Below are 25,870 nucleotides of genomic sequence, written 5' to 3'. Positions count from 1 at the left end.
ACCTGTGGCTATAAGGAGGGTTTCCCTTTAGGGGGCAGGGGGCATCCGGGGCTCAGCCCAGCATTTTAAAATGATCAGGCACATTATAGCTCAGAGAGCCATAACCAGGGCCCCAGTGACCACAGATCACCCGAGGTCTGTTCTCTGGCCCTAGGGGCTCCCCACAATGGAACCACAGCCCCAGTGAGATACCTTTAGTTATTGCTGATGTAAGAGCCTTGTTGGTGACAAGAAGTCTCCTGGAAGCTCTTAGAGGGGAAGTGAATTACCCAGTGCCTGGCTGACAAGAACATGGCTCGCCTTCCCTCTGCTACCCGCAGCCATCACAGCGGGCCTCTTGGTAACTCCATTACACGCCCCGGCTCCTGCTAATCAAACAGCAAATCCGAATGATGGAATCATCACTTGAAATTTCAGCCCCGTCTCCATGTGCTAGACAGCTTCATCGTCCCCCTGCACTCAAGGTCTGTGCCTTTAAGATACTGGAGCTGGGCTAACTTCACCCCACCTGCTATCTATCCTTGGCTCTAACCAGGTGCTTCTTGTTCCTAAGGCAACAGACCCTCAGCCCAGTTAGCTCCCTGGAACATTTCTTGTTAATTTCATCACATGCTGTATATGCCCTGGCTGAAAGGCAGCATCTGCCTCTTCTCCCTAGAGGCTGCAACCCCCCGAGACACCTGGTTACTATAAGATCTCACCCCCAAACCTGCGGATATTACATAAGAACAGCCATACTGGGTCAGCCCAGTTCTGTATCCTGTCTACTGACAGTGGCCAGTGCCAGATGCTTCACAGGGAATGAACAGAACAGGGCAATTATCGAGTGATCCATACCCTGTCATCCAGTCCCAGCTTCTGGCAGTCGGAGATTTAGGGACACCCGGAGCATGGGGTTGCATCCCTGACCATCTTGGCTAACAGCCACTAATGGACCTTTCCTCCATGAATTTATCTAATTCTTTTTTTAATCCAGTTATACTTTTGGCCTTCACAACATCCCAAGGCAATGAGTTCCACAGGTTGACCATGCACTGTGTGAAGTACTTCCTTTTGTTTTAAACATGCTGCCTATTAATTTTACCAAGTGACCTTTACTTCTTGTGTTATATGAAATGGTAGATGTCACGTCTCTATTCATTTTCTCCATTCATTATTTTATAGACTTTTTAGTCATCTCTTTTCTAAAATGAACAGTCACAGTATGGACTGTTTTTAGTCTCTCCTTGTATGGAAGCTGTTCCATCCCCTAATCAATTTTGTTGCCCTTTTCTGCACCTTTTCCATTTCTAATATATCTTTTTTGAGATTGAACAGCCAGGCCTGTATGCAGTATTCAGGGTGTGGGCATACCATGGATTTATATACTGGCAGTATGATATTTTCTGTTTTAGTAGCTATCCCTTTCCTAATGGATCCTATCATTCTGTTACGACAAACCATTTCGCAGTTTTGTCCCATCCTTCACCATCTTGGGTGGGCTCACGGCACCTGAGCTGCACAAAGCTACACAAAGCGCCACTGTCCTCTGTCCTACTACTCACTAGAAGGGAACAAGAAAGAACCAAAGTGAAGTCTCCTCGCCAACATCTGCATTGAACTGGACACAGCAGCCATCTCTTCTTTACAGGTAAGCAGAATCCTTCCAAGATTTAAAAGGTGCAGTACAGAGAACACAAAGGCATAACAATTGTGTGGCTAAAACACTACACTTTGTGTCAGGGACTGTACAGAACAATACTGAAAGCTGTACTGTAGCACTTTAACTGAAGAGTTCAAGCACAAGGTGAAGAACATTAAAAGAATTCATAATAATTACCCCATTCGCTTTTCATCGGTAGAACTCAAAGTGCTTTAAAAAGCAGGTCAGTATCACGATCCCTATTTTATAAATGGGGAAACTGAGGCATGGGGCAAGGAAATGACTTGCCCAAGGTCTGCCCTCTGTTTATTTTCCCTGTCCTGGGCACAAAAAAAGGTCAGCCCTGGGGGTTCAGGCAGAGACAATCCAGCAGATTGGATTGTACAATTTCCTAGGAGAGACATTCCTCATGGCAGCTGGCAGGTTTCCACTACTCTTTGTCATATCTTTTATTAGCACCCTGTTAGGTCTCAGGGTCGAAATGCCACTGCCTCTGTTAGTGATCTGTATGTGTGCAGGTATATACATACGTGCTCTATAAATAAAAAAATCCATTGCTAATAGAGATAGAAATCCTTGGAGGAGAGGAGGAGCAGTAGATTTCCAGTTGCCCTCATCGCCCTCTGACAGCATCACTCAGCTGCTGGGACATTCCACCGCCCTGATCTCCTGCCGGTTTTGTCCTTCTTGGCAGAGCTGGGCCCCGCACTCAGTCCAAGAGCAGGAAGCGTTTCTCCTTGAAAAGCGGTCCCAGGACTATGCCATCGTTTGTTCATGTGCAGCTGGAACCGTTGTGAGTCTGACAACCATTTCCTCGCTGGACGCTGAATCCTTCTCTCTGTTCCCCCATGGCCCACTGCGCTGCATGGAAGCAGGGACGGGTCAGGATCTAGCCGGAGGATCACGGGGGAGAAACCCCACTCTTCTTGGAGCACATCATCTATCCATGGGAAATGCAGAGGCTGTTGCAGCTTTGCTTGGCTTCTTCTTCGGTCTGCGGCCTGGCTGGGTCTCAGATTGTTTTTGCCTGAGGCCCGGGTGATTTCTCAGCTGTTGTGGCTGCTCTGTGAAGCATCCTCACACAGTCAGGTAATGACAGGATCTGCAGATTCCATGCATACCTGGCCTGTCCATCCTGCTGTTGCATTGAGCTCATTACCTATCAGCACTGCAGCAACACAGATAGGGATGAGGCAAACTAAAGGCATTTAAATAACTGACAAGAGTGTGTGTGGGTGTTCACATGCACCTCTGCCCTCTAAAGAATAAATGGACACAAATCAGACGTCAAGAATTATAACATTGAAAAACCAGTCGGAGAACACTTCAATCTCTCTGGTCACTCGGTTACAGACCTAAAAGTCGCAATATTACAATAAAAAAACTTCAGAAACAGACTCCAACAAGAGACTGCTGAATTGCAATTCATTTGCAAACTGGACACCATTACATTAAGCTTGAATAGAGACTGGGAGTTGCTGTGTCATTACACAAAGTAAAACTATTTCCCCATGTTTATATTCCCCCTCTGTACTGTTCCTCACAGGTTCTTGTCAACTGCTGGAAATGGCCCAACTTGATTATCACTACAAAAGGTTTTTTTTTTCTCTCCTGCTTATGGTAACACCCATTGTTCCATGTTCTCTGTGTATATAAAATCTCCCCACTGTATTTTCCACTGCAGGCATCCAATGAAGTGGGCTGTAGCTCACGAAAGCTTATGCTCTAATAAACTGTTAGTCTCCATTAGCAATTGGAGTACTCCTTTTCTTTTTGTGGATACAGACTAACACGGCTATTACTCTGAAAACTGTCAACAGCTTAGCTGTGTATCATAAACCCAATTGCTAATGGAGATTATCCTGCAGCTCAGTAAGAGCGGAATTCAAGTTCTATCCCTGCTGTTACTATGAAGTTGTATGTGGCAATAACTTAGAATCATAGAATATCAGGGTTGGAAGGGACGTCAGGAGGTCATCTAGTCCAACCCCCTGCTCAAAGCAAGACCAATCCCCAACTAAATCATCCAGCCAGGGCTTTGTCAAGCCTGACCTTAAAAACTTCTAAGGTAGGAGATTCCACCATCTCCCTAGGTAACGCATTCCAGTGTTTCACCACCCTCCTAGTGAAAAAGTTTTTCCTAATATACAACCTAAATCTCCCCCACTGCACCTTGAGACCATTGCTCCTTGTCCTGTCATCCGCTACCACTGAGAATAGTCTAGATCCATCCTCTTTGGAACCCCCTTTCAGGTAGTTGAAAGCAGCTATCAAATCCCCCCTCATTCTTCTCTTCTGTAGACTAAACAATCCCAGTTCCCTCAGCCTCTCCTCATAAGTCATGTGTTCCAGTCCCCTAATAATTTTTTGTTGCCCTCCGCTGGACGCTTTCCAATTTTTCCACATCCTTCTTGTAGTGTGGGGCCCAAAACTGGACACAGTACTCCAGATGAGGCCTCACCAATGTCGAATAGAGGGGAACGATCACGTCCCTCGATCTGCTGGCAATGCCCCTACTTATACATCCCAAAATGCCATTGGCCTTCTTGGCAACAAGGGCACACTGTTGACTCATATCCAGCTTCTTGTCCACTGTCACCCCTAGGTCTTTTTCTGCAGAACTGCTGCCTAGCCATTCGGTCCCTAGTCTGTAGCGGTGCATGGAATTCTTCCGTCCTAAGTGCAGGACTCTGCACTTGTCCTTGTTGAACCTCATCAGATTTCTTTTGGCCCAATCCTCCAATTTGTCTAGGTCCCTCTGTATCCTATCCCTACCCTTCAGCGTATCTACCACTCCTCCCAGTTTAGTGTCATCTGCAAACTTGCTGAGGGTGCAGTCCACACCATCCTCCAGATCATTTATGAAGATATTGAACAAAACCTGCCCCAGGACCGACCCTTGGGGCACTCCGCTTGATACTGGCTGCCAACTAGACATGGAGCCATTGATCACTACCCGTTGAGCCCGACAATCTAGCCAGCTTTCTATCCACCTTATAGTGCATTCATCCAGCCCATACTTTAACTTGCTGACAAGAATACTGTGGGAGACAGTGTCAAAAGCTTTGCTAAAGTCAAGGAACAATACATCCACTGCTTTCCCTTCATCCACGGAACCAGTTATCTCGTCATAGAAGGCAATTAGATTAGTCAGGCATGACTTGCCCTTGGTGAATCCATCCTGACTGTTCCTGATCACTTTCCTCTCATCTAAGTGCTTCAGAATTGATTCCTTGAGGACCTGCTCCATGATTTTTCCGGGGACTGAGGTGAGGCTGACTGGCCTGTAGTTCCCAGGATCCTCCTTCTTCCCTTTTTTAAAGATGGGCACTACATTAGCCTTTTTCCAGTCGTCCGGGACTTCCCCCGATCGCCATGAGTTTTCAAAGATAATGGACAATGGCTCCGCAATCACATCCGCCAACTCCTTTAGCATTCTCGGATGCAACGCATCTGGCCCCATGGACTTTTGCACGTCCAGCTTTTCTAAATAATCCCGAACCACTACTTTCTCCACAGAGGGCTGGTCACCTCCTCCCCATGCTGTGCTGCCCAGTGCAGTAGTCTGGGAGCTGACCTTGTTCGTGAAGACAGAGGCAAAAAAAGCATTGAGTACATTAGCTTCTTCCACATCCTCTGTCACTAGGTTGCCTCCCTCATTCAGTAAGGGGCCCACACTTTCCTTGACTTTCTTCTTGTTGCCAACATACCTGAAGAAACCCTTCTTGTTACTCTTAACATCTCTTGCTAGCTGCAACTCCAGATGTGATTTGGCCCTCCTGATTTCACTCCTGCATGCCCGAGCAATATTTTTATACTCCTCCCTGGCAGTGAGGTTCCTAGATTGGCCATCAAATTCTCCCCACAACCAGGTTCTATTGGTAACACAATGGTTTCCTGTACATGGCTCTCTCTCTCTCTCTCTCTCTCTCTCTCACACACACACACACACACTTATTTGTGGGGAGGTTCTCACAGGTTTGACTCTGGTCATCTGGTTTTGTGGACACTGAACAACTTGCAATGGATTCTGTAACATGGCCACACACACACACTGGGTGTGCAAGTTCAACACGTGCATACAACTCCCACTGACTGCAATGGGAGTGGTGAGCATGTATTTGAGGGCAGAAGTGGGCCCAGAGTACTTCAAGTAGCAATTCTAATTATGGGACTTAGTGCAAGAAGGGGCTGGTGGACTCTGAAACCCAGAATTCGTAGCAGCAAGCTGGATGTGTCTGTGTTTTGAGTGAAAGAATAATAAAGCATGGTGGATTATTATCAGCATACTCTACTCCAGTGCATTTCACGGGCTGTATAGTGATAGAACATACCGTATAATGATAGATTGAGCTCCCTGAGCCTATTCACCTTAATAAAACGAAGGTTGAGGAGTGACTTGATCACAGTCTGTACATACTTTCATAGGGAACAAATATTTGATAATGGGCTCATCAGTATAGCAGACAAAAAGAGCCAACAGCTGGAAGTCGAAGCTAGACAAATTCAGACTGGACATGAGGTATATATGTTTTTAACAGTGAGGGTAATTAACCATTGGAACAGCTTACTAAGGGGTGTGCTGGATGTGCCGTCACTGGCAGTTCTTAAATTAAGATTGGATGTTTTTCTAGAAGAACGGCTCGAATTCAATCAGGAATTATTTCAGTGACGTTCCCTGGCCTGTGCTATACAGGAGGTCAGACTACATGGTCCCAATGGTCCCTTCTGGCCTTAGAATCTATGAACTATGTAACTGTGACATGTAGTGCCAGGACATACAGAAAGCAGCCATGTTTGTTCCCAGAGCTGTTGCAGCTTATTACAAAGGAGATGCAACACACTGTGCACTCTCTCTCTCAGGGAGACATTACTGTTGTTTTTCCTTGCAGCCACTTTCTGTAATCTGAACTTAAAAGAGTTCAAAAATCAGGACTCTAGCCCCACCAAAAATGAGAAGATTTGCTCAAAAATCGGGAGGTTGAAAAAATAACGTATTTTGGGTTCCTTTATTGGCCTTTTAGTGCTGGAACATTTGGGGGTCACATTTTTAAAGATTTTCTCTGCAACCACAAGAGCTAAAAAACAGACTTTAAAAAAACAGAGCTCCTCAGCTAATAACCTGATTCCAACAGCTGGGGATTTAAGAAAAATATCAAATATTGTGAGACTCATAATAAAATCATGAGAGTTGCTAACATACAAGGACTACAATTTCCATACATAAAAAAGAAATAAGCATACCAGGAGTCTTCAATAAACCAGATGCACTGTACACAGCAACCAAACAAACTCCCAGCATCGCTTTACCCAAAGTGCAAGGAGACAGCATTTAAATCGAGAGAGGGGCATCACTAAACACATCTTTTGAATGCTGGGATCTGATTGGCTAAAGACTATTAATCACATGACCTTGGAATTTCATAGCATTCCACGCATATTTACTGCGAGTGGACTAGTTCTGTGAATGAAAACAAGGCGTTCCCCTCCTCGGCCTTTTGGCCCATCCCCAGCACTGGGTGCCTCATGCTCATATAAATAGCTCGGCCCATTTTTGCAGAGACTGAAGGGGTGGGACGAGCACCACTATGACCTCAGCACTTTGTTTTTTAAGAAAGAAGAGTCTGAAAAATACTCCCTCTTCCTGAGTGTTAAAGGCACCAGGCCATGGTCTCGCCCTCACCCTGCAAGTTTTACCCTGCCTGGATCCCTCCTGCATTTCAGCTCATTTCCTCCTACGCACCACCCAATCATCTCGGCTGGGTGTTTCCTTAGAGCATGACTTCATGTCTCCTTCCACACAGCTCATCTCTCCACCCTCACACCTGCTCAGCCTTCCAGAGTCAACCTGTTCTCCGACGCTGCCTGCTCCCAATGCTAGGAACTGATCTCTTCTTTTTGTGTGGCATTGTAACAAATCTGAGACTGCTAGGCATGTTAGCTGCTGGGCTGTGCCCCAGGGCAGCTGGAACTTCATGGCAGCAGCAGGGATAATAATTCAGGCCCTCCTGCTCCAAAAGCACAGAACTTCACAGCTTGAACCAAAGGTGACTCTTTTTGGGTGTATAGGGGATACGCGACACAGCTGAGCCATTCCAGGCTCATCCCCTAGACGGCTGTGTTGCACACACTGGTCAGTTACGGTATTTCTCTTGGGGACAGATAACTGATACCTTCCCTTCCTCTGTGTTTGTAAGATGCTCTTTGCCCCTACAGCCATCGGTCCCAAAGTCTGAACTCCAGGGATGGACAGCAGTGTCCCTAGAGGAGAGCCCTATGCTCTGGAATTTACTTCCTCTTCTGGTCCAGAGCCAGAGCACGGCTGCTATTAAGAGTGCAGTGCACTTTGGCTTCGTCTACACTGGGGTATTTAGCCACCAGTGTAAACCTCTAGTGTAGATGCACCGCACCAATGTGGTTTGCAGTCATGGTAAGTTGCACCATTGCAAGCCGTATCTTACACCAGTGCAGTGTCTCCACTAGAGGTTTCCATTGATGTAGCTACAAGCGTGGCTAAAAGCCCCTAGTGTGGACAAGACCTATAGCCAGAGTGCATTTATCCTGCGCATGGCCAGGGGTGGTAGACGTTGGATAATAATAATAGTACAGAGGAAGGACAGTCTAGCTTCAGACTTGGGAAGAACTGGGTGTCCCACAATTCCCTGCTCTGCCACAGACTTCCTGTGTGATGTTGGACAAGTCACTTTGCCTCTCTGTGCCTCAGTTCCCCATCAGAGCACTGCTCTACATCAGAAGGGTGTTAAAGAGTGTGAGGTGCTCAGTTACTACGGTGATGAAAACCATATAAGTACCTTAGATAAATAGGATGGTTTCGATTTGGGCCACTTCACTTCAATTTCTGCAAGGAGCACAGCTACCCCACCAATGGATGCAGGATAAATAAGCAGCCTGGAGTAATTATACTGAGCCAGCAGCTCTCCTAGCTGGTCATTAAACACTCTCAGTGCCCCAAGGCTTGGAGCACTGGGGCTCAAACCGGTCATTAAAAGAAGCGTCAGGGCCAGATCAGCAATTTACTTGCTGCCTTCGGTACAGAGACATTGCACGGACAGTTTGTGGGCCTGACTTTATAGCTATCACTGGTCTGCCATGCCCTTTGATCACAGAAGCTGTGACTGTACAGGGTTTAACACCAGGCAGCAGCATGATACAGAGTTAGGTGGGTGCAAAGCGGACAGGGTGTAGCTGGGGCTGGGATGTACGGTGCCCTGTGAATCACGGGCATCTTCCCAACACCCAATCAGACTCGAATTAGTGCCTAGAACCTACCACCGCCACGCAAGCACGCAAGTGCTGGATCACCAGCAGAGATTCTACAGCAGCTTAAAAGGACCCAGGCTTGAGAGGTCCTGAGAAATTGAGGCAGCAGGTGATCAGCACCTCTCAGGACTGGGCCCTTATGGTTTGCCAGGCCCATGCAAAATCATGGAGGCTTTCAAAGGGAGATTCCCAATTCACAGTCACGCTTGCCACTCTTCCGACTCATCACCCCCCTGCGAGATGAGCCAGGATTGTTATCCCCATTTTACAGTAGGGGAAACTGAGGCACAGAGCGGGGGAGTAACTTGCTGTTGGATCACACAGTGGAAGTGCTGGAACTAAAAGCGGGATTTTCACCTACAAAGGCAGGGAGCACAGGTCCGGGCACAGCACCAGGAAGCTATTGCCTCCTCTGGCTGCGGAGGGAGTTGGGAGGTCACTTCCCCTCAGTGTGTTTCCGTAGAATGGGGACAAGGATACAGCCCTAATTCATGGACACGTGGGAGGTTGGGAGGACTGAGCATGTGCGCATGCAGGGGTCTCCTTTAGCTCAAGTGCTGCAACTCTGAAGGTCCTGCATTCACACCCTGCTTACCTGCCATACACGGGGTGGGGGACACCATGTGCTCATCTTCCTCAAGATCACCAGTGCCATCCTCACAGCTATACTCAAGCAGAACCCACCGGACGCGATGCAGGAAGCTGGGGTGGCATTCTCTGGCCTGTGTTATGCATCAGATTGGGGCTTGTCCTGTCCCTTCTGACCTCAAAACCTAGTCACTGTCCTAACGCCCATGGCCCTGCTCTGCCCCCAAACCACCACCAAGTAAAAGAGGAAACAGGCTGGAAAGAGATGCCTGCTTGTGTCCAACCTGAATCAGCATCCGCAGACCTATCTGGCTGTGATTTTAAGTTTGGTTTGAAGCACAGGCAGGAATGTCTGTGAGGGGAGGGCTCCTGCCTCATACTGGGAATGAGGGGCGATCAACAGGTTATCTCAAGTGCTTATATACAAATGCACAAAGCCTTGGAAACAAGCAGGGAGAACTGGAGGTCCTGGTGATGTCAAGGAACTATGACGTGATTGGAGTAACAGAGACTTGGTGGGATAACTCACATGACTGGAGTACAGTCATGGATGGTTATAAACTGTTTAGGAAGGACAGGCAGGGCAGAAAAGGTGGGGGAGTAGCACTGTATGTAAGGGAGCAGTATGACTGCTCAGAGCTCCGGTACGAAACTGTGGAAAAACCTGAGTGTCTCTGGATTAAGTTTAGAAGTGTGTGCAACAAGAGTGATGTAGTGGTGGGAGTCTGCTATAGACCACCGGACCAGGGGGATGAGGTGGATGAGGCTTTCTTCCGGCAACTCACGGAAGCTACTAGATCGCATGCCCTGATTCTCATGGGTGACTTTAATTTTCCTGATATCTGCTGGGAGAGCAATAGAGCGGTGCATAGACAATCCAGGAAGTTTTTGGAAAGCGTAGGGGACAATTTCCTGGTGCAAGTGCTAGGGGAGCCAACTAGGGGGGGCGCTTTTCTTGACCTGCTGCTCACAAACCGGGTAGAATTAGTGGGGGAAGCAAAAGTGGATGGGAATCTGGGAGGCAGTGACCATGAGTTGGTTGAGTTCAGGATCCTGACGCAGGGAAGGAAGGTAAGCAGCAGGATACGGACCCTGGACTTCAGGAAAGCAGACTTCGACTCCCTCAGGGAACAGATGGCCAGGATCCCCTGGGGGACTAACATGAAGGGGAAGGGAGTCCAGGAGAGCTGGCTGTATTTCAAGGAATCCCTGTTGAGGTTACAGGGACAAACCATCCCGATGAGTTGAAAGAATAGTAAATATGGCAGGCGACCAGCTTGGCTTAATGGTGAAATCCTAGCGGATCTTAAACATAAAAAAGAAGCTTACAAGAAGTGGAAGGTTGGACATATGACCAGGGAAGAGTATAAAAATATTGCTCGGGCATGTAGGAAAGATATCAGGAGGGCCAAATCGCACCTGGAGCTGCAGCTAGCAAGAGATGTCAAGAGTAACAGGAAGGGTTTCTTCAGGTATGTTGGCAACAAGAAGAAAGCCAAGGAAAGTGTGGGCCCCTTACTGAATGAGGGAGGCAACCTAGTGACAGAGGATGTGGAAAAAGCTAATGTACTCAATGCTTTTTTTGCCTCTGTTTTCACTAACAAGGTCAGCTCCCAGACTGCTGCGCTGGGCATCACAAAATGGGGAAGAGATGGCCAGCCCTCTGTAGAGATAGAGGTGGTTAGGGACTATTTAGAAAAGCTGGACGTGCACAAGTCCATGGGGCCGGACGAATTGCATCCGAGAGTGCTGAAGGAATTGGCGGCTGTGATTGCAGAGCCCTTGGCCATTATCTTTGAAAACTCGTGGCGAACGGGGGAAGTCCCGGATGACTGGAAAAAGGCTAATGTAGTGCCCATCTTTAAAAAAGGGAAGAAGGAGGATCCTGGGAACTACAGGCCAGTCAGCCTCACCTCAGTCCCTGGAAAAATCATGGAGCAGGTCCTCAAAGAATCAATCCTGAAGCACTTAGAGGAGAGGAAAGTGATCAGGAACAGTCAGCATGGATTCACCAAGGGAAGGTCATGCCTGACTAATCTAATCGCCTTTTATGATGAGATTACTGGTTCTGTGGATGAAGGGAAAGCAGTGGATGTATTGTTTCTTGACTTTAGCAAAGCTTTTGACACGGTCTCCCACAGCATTCTTGTCAGCAAGTTAAGGAAGTATGGGCTGGATGAATGCACTATAAGGTGGGTAGAAAGCTGGCTAGATTGTCGGGCTCAACGGGTAGTGATCAATGGCTCCATGTCTAGTTGGCAGCCGGTGTCAAGTGGAGTGCCCCAGGGGTCGGTCCTGGGGCCGGTTTTGTTCAATATCTTCATAAATGATCTGGAGGATGGTGTGGATTGCACTCTCAGCAAATTTGCGGATGATACTAAACTGGGAGGAGTGGTAGATACGCTGGAGGGGAGGGATAGGATACAGAAGGACCTAGACAAATTGGAGGATTGGGCCAAAAGAAATCTGATGAGGTTCAATAAGGATAAGTGCAGGGTCCTGCACTTAGGACGGAAGAACCCAATGCACCGCTACAGACTAGGGACCGAATGGCTAGGCAGCAGTTCTGCGGAAAAGGACCTAGGGGTGACAGTGGCCGAGAAGCTGGATATGAGTCAGCAGTGTGCCCTTGTTGCCAAGAAGGCCAATGGCATTTTGGGATGTATAAGTAGGGGCATAGCGAGCAGATCGAGGGACGTGATCGTTCCCCTCTATTCGACACTGGTGAGGCCTCATCTGGAGTACTGTGTCCAGTTTTGGGCCCCACACTACAAGAAGGATGTGGATAAATTGGAAAGAGTCCAGCGAAGGGCAACAAAAATGATTAGGGGTCTAGAGCACATGACTTATGAGGAGAGGCTGAGGGAGCTGGGATTGTTTAGTCTGCAGAAGAGAAGAATGAGGGGGGATTTGATAGCTGCTTTCAACTACCTGAAAGGGGGTTCCAAAGAGGATGGCTCTAGACTGTTCTCAATGGTAGCAGATGACAGAACGAGGAGTAATGGTCTCAAGTTGCAATGGGGGAGGTTTAGATTGGATATTAGGAAAAACTTTTTCACTAAGAGGGTGGTGAAACACTGGAATGCGTTACCTAGGGAGGTGGTAGAATCTCCTTCCTTACAGGTTTTTAAGGTCAGGCTTGACAAAGCCCTGGCTGGGATGATTTAACTGGGACTTGGTCCTGCTTTGAGCAGGGGGTTGGACTAGATGACCTTCTGGGGTCCCTTCCAACCCTGATATTCTATGATTCTATGATTCTATGATCTAACCCCCTGTGCATGCCTAAGGATAGCGGTTATGGGCAGCTTTAATGATTAGGCCTTCTAACAGTTCTAACAGTCCTGGGGCGGAGCAGCCCTTTAAATGACTGGAAGAACTAGGAAGAAAAACACCACCTAGCTGCATTCTTCACCTGATTATCATAATCAGAGCAGAGCTGGGGGTACGGGGGCCGGGGGGGGGGGGGGACACGGACACGACTGCCTGCTGCCAGAAATAGGCAAGGGCCCTGCAAACCCACCTGTGGCATGGGAGGGAAGTCCACTGTTGGCAAACAAGCCCCAGCCAGGAGAGCCAATTGGCTGCAGAGAGGGAGGAGAACAGAAGGAAGAAACGAAACGAAACGAAACGAAAAAGGCAGCAGCCTCTTTCAAAACCCAGGGCCGCCCCTTGTTTTCTGGAAGTGTTATGATTCAAATGGCACCAGTCACACATCATGGGCTGGCTCACCGAGAGCTGACACAACCAGGCAAGGTAAGTGGCAGTTGCTGCCCTCATCATCTTGATGGCACCTGGAGATAAGAGACCAGACGCTGCCCTAATGGGTTGCTTGCCTTGGGGCACAGTGGCCACTGCCTCCCTAGAGGCAGGTTTCCTGCTTGCCAGTGACCAAAGACACCTCCTGCATGAAGTCAGGTCGTGCCAAACCCCTAGCGTGAGCTGCTGTAGCCTAGCATTCGCCACACTGCAGCGTTGCCACGTGCACCAGGCGTCTGCACCAGCGTGGCTATGCCAGGGGCTGGAATTGGGACAAACCTGGTGTGCAGCCAAGGCCCTAGCCAGCCCCGAGTTCCCAGGGCATGCTGACGGTGGGAGTGGGCTAGTAAGAAAACAAAGTGGATCGGAGAGTCGGGCTTGCGCTAGAGTCACGCAAGGCTTCGGCAACAAACCCCAGCAGCCTTGCGGATGGCGCCTGGCTTTGATGCGGCTCCAAGAGATACGGTGGCTGAGTGGTTAAGGCGCTTGACAGCATTCCTGAAGGTTGTGAATTTGAGTCTGACGTGATCTCACACTGAAAGGTCACCTCCAGTTCACCTAGCTGCAAAATGGGTACCTGGTCCATCAGGTTAGGCCAGTCAAAGGTGGTCGGACGCGATGCTGGCCACATCACTGCCTTGTGTATCATTGGCTATGAAACTGATGTGTCTTAACCTTGTCAGCCCGATGAGCCAGACTGAAACCAGATTTGGGGAAGGACAAGCACAGTATGTGGATGGGAATTAAAAACTGGGACAGAGGTTCCCCTCCCTGCACTACTTGACGCTGGCCCTTCGAGGTTCTCGGAGAGGGGAGGGCAGACATGTTTCTCCCCTGCCCCCTCCCTGAGTCTTCATGGCCAATGTTCCAGGCCATTCTCAAAACTGAAATCAAACCAACCTGCTGCATTGCAAGAAATAAAGGATTTTTCCTAATGAAAACACTGATCCCAGCGGCAATATGACAGCACGGGGGTGGGGAATGTAGCACTGCGGGATCTGCCAGCCGATATTCGATGCTTCGGAGGGCAGCAAACCCTTCCGCATCGGGCCATGCTGGGCCCAATGGGGTACAATTCCTTCCTGCCCCCTGCAGGGATGGATGGACAGGAGGCTGGATTTGTCCTTCGCTTCCCCAGGCAGGAGTGTTAGTAGCAGTCAGGACATTTTCGAGCCCAACAAGGCGAGCAACTCAGTCATCTCCGGGGCCAGGGAATTAGTGCACTTCATACCTACTCTGCCTAAGCAAGAGGAGAAAGAAGCAGCTACAGGTGGGATTTTTGGAAGCACTTAGCATTGGCCTCGCTCTGCCCCATTGACTTCAATGAGCGTTTTGCCAATGACTCCAACGGGAGTGGAGCGCTATAGGAGATCCCATGCTCCACATATACACCCCAGTCTCTGGGTGGCTAACACAGGTTATCAACCCTCAGCCTCACCTTCCCCTAGGGAGTCTCCCTTATAAAGAGATACTGCTCACCATGATTTCTTGTCTGAGCAGTGTGGCCTATTGGATAGAACACTGGACTGGAACTCAGGAGACATATTCCCAGCTCTGACCTGCTGGGTCAGCTCAGGCATATCAGTTCCCTGCTCCGTGCCTCAGTTTCCCCATCTGTGAAACTGGGATAATGATGCGGACCTCTTTTGTAAAGTGTTATGAAATCTACTGCTGGGAAAGTGCCATATAAGAGCTTGGCATTAAGGTTCCATTTCTAAGCAGTCATTAAAGGGTTAAATCAATGATCAATAGAGGTTTTCATAAACAGTAATCAATTCTTAGATGTCAGCGTGTTGTCTATAACTGTCTTCTGATGTGCTTACAACGATCTCGCATATATGCTACTCGTGTCTGCAACATGCCTATAGTAGGGTGTTCATCGTTTATTAACCCTTTATACCAGAGGTTCCATTTCTAAAGGGTTTAGAAAGCAGAAACAACAGAGTACAGCAAAGCACACCACACTGCAGTCTCTGCTATAACCGGTACAAATTTGTACAAGGGCTAGTCAGAAATTTTGCCTAAATGTGTTTTGGTTTTTTTGCCCCAAAATGCCAATTCATCAAAACCAAAACTGTTTGCAAAATCGGGCGTGGTTCAACAAGACACCTGCTTTGAAAAACGTTGGTAAAAAGAGTTTAGAGATGGTCGAAACATCCTGTTTCTAATACTGAACTGGAAAGTTTTTGGGGGCAGGGGTTGTGTGAAATGACTTTTCATTTAGAAATTTTCATAATTTACACTGAAAGGTTAAAAAAAAAGGTTGAAATTGAAATGAAATGTTTCAGTTGACCTGAACCAAAAACACTGAGGATCTCGGTTTGCAAAAATTGTCAGGATTTTGACTTTCCCTTCTGATTTGGGACAGGAGAGTTTTTTGAAATGTCAAAAATTCTCATGGGACGGGAAAACCATTTCTTGGCCAGCCCTAATTTGGATGGTTAGAGTGGAGAACTGCATTCCCAGAGTATTTATAAAGTATCATGTAACCGCCCACCTTGTCTGGGTTACAGGAAAACATGAAGGCTACGTTTATTTTGCCGGAGGGAGGCAGGTTCTGGGCAATTAAACTTTGATCTTGGGCTTTGTGCCATCACTAGAACTTCAAGTTGGAACAATGATGGAAAACTGTAAGCTCTTTGGGGCAGGGTCTGTCTTTTTGTCCTGTGTTTGTACAGTGTCTAGCACATCGGAGTCCTGGACCATGACTGGAGCTCCTAGGGGCTACCGCAAGACGAATCATGTATATATTAAAGCAGGCCAACACAAGGACCTAGGAACAACAGAGTTCTAGTCCAGGTTTCAACACAGACTTGGTACGAAGCCTTGGGCAAGTCACTTCCGTTTTCCTAGCCTGTAAAATGGAGGGGCCAGTCCTGAACGGCACCATGGGCTGGGAGTACTGTTTAATGTTTACAAGGTGCAGCCACTAGATTTGCTTGCAAAGCCCAGTATCCTGCTGCTTTGTATAAGACCAGGGGGAGAGAAGGAGGAGTTATCAAATGGATTGGGAACAGCTCCTGGCTGTATGGGGGAAACCGTTCTAACCAGATGGTTGGAGCTGACCAGCTAGCCACATAGTCCACAATTTATTAACAGAGGGAACACCAAGCTGCTTCAAGGAGTGAGGCTGGGGACTGTGCCCTGGGGTTGCCCCTCAGTGGCTGCAGATGGCCAGCCTCTAGAGCCTATTCAGTGTCAGTTCAAAAGGCAGACGACTGGACAGTCTGACAGCTCAAAATGGCTTGATCATATGTACATGTGCGTGTCTTTCATACAGGTCTGTCTTTTTTACACACCCACTTCCTCCTTTGTGAGGCACTGAAAAGACTTCACAAAGAATAATCAAAGCTGTCAATAAAGGCTGGATCTCTCTCTTATACCAGAGCCCGACTTGAACTGTTCTGCCAAGAGATCTCAGCCGTATCTGTGTTTATCTCTGGATTTATTGCCTGACTTTGCTCACCGGGCTCGGACAGTAGAACATCCTTTTCAGAGCAAGCCGACAGCCCTTCACAAACCACAGTCTGCCTGCAGCCCCTACAGCATGATGTGCCCACAGCCCAGCCGCCCACCCCATGGCATGGTCAATTACCGTAGAGAAATTGACCCTTCCTGGGCCATAAGCCACTGAACACTCTGGAGCAGAGACAGGAACCAATTTCTGCTCAACACATCTCAGGCAGTGTAAGGTTAATACTTTATGCATACATATGTTCACCTCCCGCCCTATAGCGCATAACTCTACTCATTCTTTCAGAGACGCCAGCCTTATTAGGCACTTCCTACACCTTTCATTTATCTCAGTCCCACTATGAAGTGGTTTAACCCGTTGGGGACCTAAATATAAACTACACAAAGCAGAGACTTTATATAGCTAAAGCCCCATGCACTTCTAATCCCAACAAACAGCAGGGTTCATTGCAAGTCAGGTGTATGTCAGTCCAAACACCAGGGTAAGTAGTAAAGTCTTTTAGCTTGCACCGACATGGCATTCGGTGTAACTTACACTCTGAGGCAGCAGAAAGGGGGTGTGAGACAAAACAGCTTGTCTCTCCTTCCCTTCCCCCTGCCCTCCATTTCTGAACACAAGTCTGAATTTGGTAAACAGCCGCCGATCTATATCGTGGGCCAATCCAAAATCCCGGGTCCACAAACTTTGGCATGTTTGAAATCCGGAGGCAACTCTACGTGCCGGGAAAGGCTCTCTTGCAGCCATCTTTTGAGGGGGAATCCCAGACAAGGCACATCCTTTCCGAACCCCAGCCTGCAGCAGACTGCACTGTAACCATGTAACGGTCTTCACACCACCCTTTGCCAGAGGCACTGGAACTAGGGGTGCTGCCACACCCCTTGGCTTGACGTGGTTTCCATCTTATACAGCGTTTACAGTTTGGTTCAATGGCTCTCAGCCCCCTCAACTATACAAACTGTTCCAGCACCACTGCCCTTTACAAACACCTAGGAAAACATTTCCCCGACGCTTCTGTCTGACAGCAGATCCTCTTTGTGCTAGATCGACCCCCAGGACATTCCCTGTCACCCCCATATCCTGCTGCAAAGTCAGGGCAGCCATGGGAACCAGACACCCAGATTTACCTCGACTCCAGAGACTGCCACGTCTGCCGATGCCAAGGAATGAGAGGGCTAAAAATCCAACCTGTGGCTCCAACGTGGAGGGACTGGAGGCAGAGCTGGGAAAGCAAGGGAAGCTCCCGGTAGAAGGGGAAAGGGGGGAAAAAGGGAAGGGAAAGAAGTGGCAACAGCGTCTCTCCTTGTCCTGGTAGGGCTGTCTGTGAGAAAGGACCGTCCCAATGCTGGAGGGGCTGGAAGGCTGATAAGCGAGGTTTGAAATCTGAAACTGCAGGTTGGCTCAGTCATATATAAACACACACACACACACACCCATTCATTCTGCTCTCACGCCACCCCTGCACGCTTCCTTGGTAACATCAGGCAGCCCTCTAGCTGTACCACTGGAAAATAGGCGCTCAATGAAATTCACAGGGGGCGGGGGCAGAGAGAGACCTGTCAAAAAAAGCAATCCACCCCCATGTCTTCTCAGGATCAGTTCTGGAAGGAAAGCTGCTCAGAGAACAAAATCAAAACCTGACATCCGTTTTCTCCAATGCCGTTGAAGGAACCGATCTGTTTTATATCCCCTGGAGGACAGCTCTGATTCCACAGCCTGCCAGGCAGGGGGGTGGGAACCATTTGTACAGTGGGGGTGCTGAGAGCCATTGAACCAAAACTAAACCCTGCATATGACGGAAACCACTTCAAGCCACCATGCTGCCAGGATAGAAACATCCTGCTCTTGATTGCAAAGCAGTTTGCGAAGGAGGGCAAGGCTCACCAACCCCATTTCACAGACAGGAGACCCAAGACACAGAAGTGACTCACCCACGGCCACGGTCACCCAATGGCAGAGCTGCAAACAGAAGCCAGGGCTCCGGAGTCCTGTTTTAAGGAACAGCAGCTAGTGTGTTTACTCCAGCACATTTCTGACCTGCACAGCTGTCATGTTTACTAATATCGACACCACCACCGGGCACTTCCATCAAACTAGAGCATTGAAGTCCAGACCAAACATTATTAACTCACCCATGCAACGCCGCAATGTGATGGCATCGCCACCCCCATTTTCCAGAAGGGGAAACTGAGGCACAGTGAGTTTTTTTTTTTTTAATGGCCTACTGCTAAGCGTGAAATCCTGACCCTATGAAACTGAGCAGAGGATCTGTGTCATTGATCTCCACAGGGCCAGAATCCAGAGATCTCAAAGCACATTGGAAAGGAAAGTCGGTATCATCGCTGCTATTTTACAGGTGAGGAAACGGAGTTGCAAAAAGGGGAAGTGACTTGCCCAAGGTCACACGAGGTCAGTGGCAGAGCTGGGAATAAGATACAGGTCTTCCAACTCCCAGGAACTATCCCAGGAGGGAACTATCCAGTGCTCTAGCTGCCGGATGGAGCTGCCTCTCTCAGGCAATGAAATAGTATCTACACTGTATGATACACTGTATGCATTTATACGTACTAATATTACATTACTTAGGGCATATTTTCTTATCGCCATTTCAGAGCCCGACCGGGCGAGCCCACTGCAAGACGGGACCCCAAATGAAGTGACTCACAAAGGGCTTGTGAGCTTGGCGCTCGCTCTCAGACAGCAATGAAAGCTCCTGGACAATCATAGTGCCTCTTTCCAAAACAGGACCTTCAGTCTGCAAACTGCACAGCAGCTGGCCCAGATACACGGCGTGGCGTCAGGTTGACCGGTGCTCCATTCCGAAGCGCCACTGAGCTCATCTGACATGGCTTTTCAGCCCAACAGCAGATCCGTCTTGCTCCCCAGCCTGTGGCCAGTATCCGACAGGGTTTTCCGGTAATCCAGTATTTCTAAAAACAAACATTCACCGGCGCTGGAGGGAACTCTCCTGTAGTGTCAGGAGAGGAAAAGAACTACCTGACCTACGAGCCGGACTTTCCCAGCTCTGAGTTCTACAGCCCAAACCCTGCTGCCATCAAAATCCACGGCTTTGAGGTCAGTGGGATCCAAATTCAGCCCCATGCTACCTTATTCTTTCTGAGATTATTTACGGGGTCCAGATGGTGCCGCTGCGATCATTCTGTTAAAAGGAGATTCCAGGATCCTGAGAGCCTGGGAAGTCCATAAGCATGTTAAATGCACCAACCAAATGCAACAGGATTTCAGAGCCAAACCTGCATCTCCAAGAGGGGCACGTGGTCAGAGCTTTGGCCAGACCACACCAGGCTGGAGACATCACAATAATATTACCTAGCTCTTACGTAGCACTTTTCACCCGTAGATCCCAAAGCATTTGACAAACCTGGTCAGTATCATTATTCCCATTTTATGCATGGGAAACTCAGGGCACAAGGAGATGAAGTGACTTGCCCAAGGTTACCCAGCAGCAGAGCCAGGATCTGAACCCAGCTCTCTGAGCCCCTTCATCACTTGGCCCCATTGCTCCCCTGGCATTAGAGGGGCTCCAGATGGCCATGATGGAGTCACAGAGATCAGAAGAGGCAGGAGCCACTGCCCATTGCTCTCCAGCACGAACACCACTCAGACCTGAGAGCTGGCTTAGTTTTTTCCCCCAGCAGCCTTTTCCTGGGAGCTGTCGCTTTACTCCATCAACTCGTATGCTCTAGCTGTACTGCTGATGTGCCATCATATGACCCAGAGCTGTTCGCTGACCACAGAGAGAATTAAGCAAGATAAACAAAGGCATTTTGATACCCAAAGTAGAGAGCTAACGCTGTCGACCAAGACACCCTGCAAGATTTCCTCATGCCAATGTTATAACGATCCTCACTCACTTCCGCTAAAAGAAACCAATTGAGCAAAACCAAGACACTCACAAGGGAGGCTCATTTCATGGGGAGCTCACCCTGCCTGGCCTCTTGGCACAGTTAGGAAACCTAATGACTTTGACGGGCACCTCCCCCGTTTTCAAAACGCTGTGCTCACCTATGTCCCACAGCTGGAACAGCTGTACACCTGGGCTCCTATGCAGAACGGCGAACACTGGACTGTGCCTAGTGTCTTTCATTAGACAGTTCAAATTAGGGAGCGAGGAAGGATGGGCTTGTGGCTATGGCACTGGATGGAGGATCTAGGTTCGTTCTCTCTCCAGACCTCAGGTCCCCATCTCTGAAATGGGGGGTGATCATACCGCCTTGGTCGCCTATATTTCAATCTGTCAGCTCTGCAGTGCAGGGACTGTCTCTTGCTAGGTGTCTGTGCGGCATGTAGTGAAGTGAGGTAGGCCTCCCAGGAGCTACTGTGACACACACACTAAACACAACTGCAACATTGCTTATGAGCAACAGATCCCAACGCTGGGCTGAGAAGAACCCTGTTGGACTGGCCTGAGCTGCCTGGGGAGTAGACACCCATCCGAGACGTTCACAGGACTCCCCCAAGCCACCTGGCTGGTTACTCGGCTCGATGACAGCTAATGTCTCGCAAAGGAAAAAGAGACACGCCAATCCTTAATTAACTGCATCAGCTAGATAAACTCCACCTTGCCACGCCAAATAGCTTGGCCCGCTGCCCAGTCTGGCCCCTTCCCAGCCTCTCCTTTAAGGGGAGAGGGCGGTAGGGAGGACACTACATCCATATGGACGGATATACATTCACTCTGGAGCTCACCTCTGATCCCATCGCTTGCAGGGCAGCAGGCAGTCGCTACCTCAGTTGGTTTAGCCCTTTGGAAGGGTGAGGTAAATTTTACTTTCCCCCCCCCCCCGGCCCCCCTGTTGGCCCCCTTTATCCAGAAAGTCTTTACTAAAATTCTGCCAAATTGGAAGGGGGTTTGGAGGATTTCTGTGTCTTGGTTGGCGTCCCCAAATGCTGTTCAATTATCCCTGCTGCCGGGGGCTTATCCCTGGGGCTCGTAAAAATACCTTGGGAAAGCAAATTTGCCCTTGGTGTGGACCGGATTGCATCAAGCATGGAATAGACCAAACCGCTTCAAGCATCAGGTATTTTCATTGCAGCTGATCATGACCCCAGCTGATCATAGGTCTGCAAGAGCAATACAGTCGGTATAGTTCGGCAGGAACAGGCGTTTCCGAACTGGAGCGGCAGGGGGTGCTGCACATCAGTCTAGAGATGCTTTGGCCATGCTTGTCCAGGGACCCAGGTGGGGGCTGCCGATCGGGAATAAAAGCCAAAGAGGGAACAAGCATGGAATCTTATCACTGACTGGAACGGGAAGAGATCGGCTGATCTAGGGACACAAGGAAGGGTGTTCAGATGGTTAGTATCTGGTCAGGCAGAATTAGCCCAGCTTCAGGGGACATCTGGGCCTGGTTTGTAAGGCTGCCACTCATTTGCTGTGGGACCCTGCCAATTTTGAATCAGCTGCCTCCTCCCCTGATGCCTAGATGCTGGGAGCATTAAGAAAGCTGTAGCTCGAATGAGGGCTGCAGGCCATTTCCCTGCTGTAGCCGAACTCAGCACCAGACTTCTGAGCAATGCTTGCTATAGGATGTACAGTACCAGGCACATGGGAGCGTACTGGAGTGGGACAGCACCAGAGAGGAGCCATATCCCCTCTCCCCAGCACGTCCCGAATGTGCTGCGCGATGCAGAAAGGCTGCATTCGTGACGCAACGGTGCTCATGGCGCAACATCCAGATGTGACGAGTCGGGGCCCAGACGGTAAACACAAGGTGGAAGCCCTAGAGTGAACCCAAGGCTGCCCCTATCTCCTGCAGCCTCGGGCAGGAATGCCCAGCGATAATGTAGGCATTACGAGGGATAAGATAAGGGCCCATCAGGCTACACACTATCAAGCACCCCTCCTAAAAGGGATCTAAGGAAGCTAACTTGTCTGCAAAAGTTTCCCCAAGGCCGAGAGTTGGCATGCAAGGTCTCGACCTCCAGGAGTGGGATTCCAAGGAGAGTCGAGGGGGGTTTAAAGCCGTTTAAATTATGTCACTCATTATTTAGGCAGTGTCTGGACAGGGAGATGAGAAGGATTTTAATTGATTCATGGTCCAGAGTCTCTCCCTTCCACACCCCGTTCCACACATGGAAGTCGCCTTTTGGTTTTGGTGTGCGCATGTCAGAGAGAGGAAATCAAGGTCTTGTACTTGCCCCACACGTAAACAGGCCTCCAGTCCCATTAGTCCCCTGGATTTCATTCCAAGTTGTTGCTTGCCGCTCCACAGCACTGGAGCGTGTTGGAGTGACACGTCCCTGCCGAGCACCTACCGGCTACCTCCCAGGCTGCACATCGGGACATGTCCCACATCAACAGCCAACTGCCAAGGGGTTTGTGGCAGACAGGTCTCCTCATCCGGACACCAAACAAGCTGTTACCAGGGCTGGCAAAGAGAGGAAAGCGGTGGCTAACAGAGTTAGTGCGCTCGCCTTTCCCTAGAGACGCCGGCTGGAATCTGGCGTGGCTACGTGAGTCCAGTCTAGTTCCATGCAGAACTGGTGGTTTGTGTCACAGAGCACAGCAGGCTGAACAAACAGCCACACCAGGCCTTTCTGCATGCAGCCCCTTCAAGCCAAAGGCCTCCAAAGGCCCTGCCCGTATGAATGTATTTAGCCTCACAGCTTCCCCAGGGAGGCAGGGCAGCGTTGTCATCACCATTTACACACAAGGAGAGCGCGCGTTAGCTGACTCACCCAGGGCCCCAAAGTGAATCAATGTCAGAGCTGGAATCCAGAACTCCTGACTGCCAGTCCCGTTATTTAACCACTAGGCCTTCCCCATCTGGTCCCTGCTCAGGAGAGGACCAGGAGGGGTGGGATGGCAGGGAAAGCAGTACATTAGGATTGAGGGGCATTGGCAGAGCCAAGAACTGGGATCGGGAGGGTTGCTGTGTGTCAGGACAAAGGTGCATTAGCAGAGCTGGGGAGAGGTACATCTGGAATAAGAGGTTAGGACGGAGAAGCACTGGCAGGGCTGAGTCAAGGAAGCTTGTACAGCACCTGTTTGCTCTACCCCTGGCTCCAGCTCCCACTGTCAATCCCTCACTTTGATGCACTTTAAAGAATTCATTACATTCACACTCCAGCAGTTGCTTGTTGTTTCCAAATAGGACAATCTATTTGATTCAGAAAACACCAAAGCAAACAATTTGTCTCACACAAGCTGGCAGCCGATTCCCCTTGACAGGAAGAGAGCGCGGCGTGCACCTCGGGGAGGTAGGAATGGAAAACAAGGATGCATTAGACTTACAAAACCCAGAACAGCTCATCATTGCTGTTCAGCCGACCTGAAAGGATACACAGTGCTAGGGAAAATGAACACGGTGAATGTGGGAGCAGGGGCATGCAGAGTGCAGCGGCCCAAGCTCACCATGCACAGATGGACTGTGAGCAAGAGAGATGACCAAAGACACCAGCCCCAGCCATCCATGGCCCCTCCTCTCCAGCCTACAATTTGCCACCCAGCAAACCCACTCAGGTATCTTACCTCAAGCAGTGGCCAAGAGCTGATGCTGCAGAGGAAGGAGAACTCCCCTCCCCAGAAGGCACCGGATCCCTTAATCCTTACCCAAGACACACTCCCTCCCTCATCCTCCCCTCTTCAATGCCGTCTCCCCTCTGCTGTTAGTTGTCTGCTTGTACTCTGCCCCACGTGCACCAGGGGCTGTGTTAAAATGACTGACAATCCCAGTCTCTACTGAGCAGCAGTGACGGCTGTGATGGCGACTTGGGTATTAATAGCATGCTCATCTGACAGACAGTCTTAGCGCTGAATGGCATTGGAGGGGCCTCAGGCACTGGTGCACCTTGGCCCCTCTCGTTCTCTGCCTCTGGCACATAGACTAGGCTCCTGTGGGCTGTACTACTTGGCTCTGTTTTGATTGCTGGAGGCTAGTGATGTATACAGGAGGCCAGACTGGGATGATCTGGGGGTCCCGTCTAGCCTTAAATGCTAGGATTCTGTGAACCCCCATCCCATAGGCATGGGGGCGCAGCTCTGCCATTCTGCATCAGGCTATGACAAGCACCAGAATCAGACCAGTCCAGGCTGTAGGGATGTGGGGGTGGCTTGGCAAGGCCTGGCATTCGGGGCAGCCTGCAGGCAAATACCAAGGCATGTTGGGACAGAGGCAGCCTCAGCCAAGCAGGGCCCTGGGCCCGCAGAGGAGAAACAGAGAGACAGTACAAGTGATGGGGGAGAGAGACCGAAGAGGCTTTGGCTAGGGAACGTTACAGTGTTCGACGAAGAGCACTCGGGGGTGATGGACCCAAGCCAACATGGGCCCGCTGGGATGGGGCCGGATCAGAGAGAGGGACACCCTGTTGTGGCTAACGAGCCAGATACAGGGTCTGTCTAGATTAGAGACATGTCTTGATGGAGATTCAAAGGTGTGGCTTTTGAGGGGGGAGTGGGGGTTAGCCAACCCATGCTAACACTCCTGTGTAGACTCTGGCAGGGGGCTAAGATGGTCAAGCTGAAGTCTAGACTTCCTCCCTCGGGATCACCACCACCAGCTAACAGGCGTTAGTATTGCTTGCCCTGTCTACACTAGGGTTTGACGTTGGGAAGGCAGGTACTTGGCAAGGTCTGCCCATGCCCCTCGACCCTGCCCCGCAGCCCCCTTGCTATTCCAGTCCCGGGCTCCCACACACACAACTGCCAGAGCAGCAGAGCCACCCGGGCGCCGAGCAAGGAGAAAAGGCATCGGGTTCCCTAGCAACCACTGGCAGGCTCTTAAACAAATCACTCCGCTGTCTATTACACATGCTCCTGCCGCCTGCCAGTCGGCCACAAACCAGCACTCCCCTGCCTGGCAGCCCTCCCGCCACAGGCTCTGCCTACGCTAAACTACGGGCCACACCCTCGGCAGGTGTGAACTGGCCTAGCTCCACCACAGCCCCCTGTCTGCTGCAGGTGCCCTGTCTGCACTAGGGCTCCCATCATCCCTGCCACGTGTGCCGCTGAACCAGCTCAATGGTGACAAAATGTACCCTCGTTATCCCTAGCCTGAGGCTTGCTTGCATATTTATACCTGCCTCTGGAAATTTCCACTACATGCATCCGACAAAGTGGGTATTCACCCACGAAAGCTTATGCTCCAATATGTCTGTTAGTCTATAAG

General features: G+C 49.7%; 1 protein-coding gene across 4 annotated transcripts in view; it reads right to left on the bottom strand.

Annotated features, from left to right (window-relative positions):
• Positions 1-25,870, bottom strand: part of PLEKHA6 (pleckstrin homology domain containing A6) — a 144,425-nt gene that overhangs the window by 80,224 nt on the left and 38,331 nt on the right. Inside the window, exon 1 of one of the 4 annotated variants that reach the window (XM_043533791.1) lies at positions 17,867-18,175. The exons of the other annotated variants lie outside the window; for them this stretch is intronic. The gene's annotated coding sequence lies outside the window, so the exon portion shown is untranslated. Of the gene's footprint in view, positions 1-17,866; positions 18,176-25,870 lie in introns of those variants that run through there. 4 annotated transcript variants of the gene reach the window in all.

This window comes from Chelonia mydas, chromosome 21 (assembly GCF_015237465.2).
Source record: "Chelonia mydas isolate rCheMyd1 chromosome 21, rCheMyd1.pri.v2, whole genome shotgun sequence".
Classification (NCBI taxonomy): Eukaryota; Metazoa; Chordata; order Testudines; family Cheloniidae; genus Chelonia; species Chelonia mydas.
The sequence above is the reverse complement of the archived record's forward strand: the minus strand, read 5'-3'. Positions and strand labels throughout refer to the sequence as shown.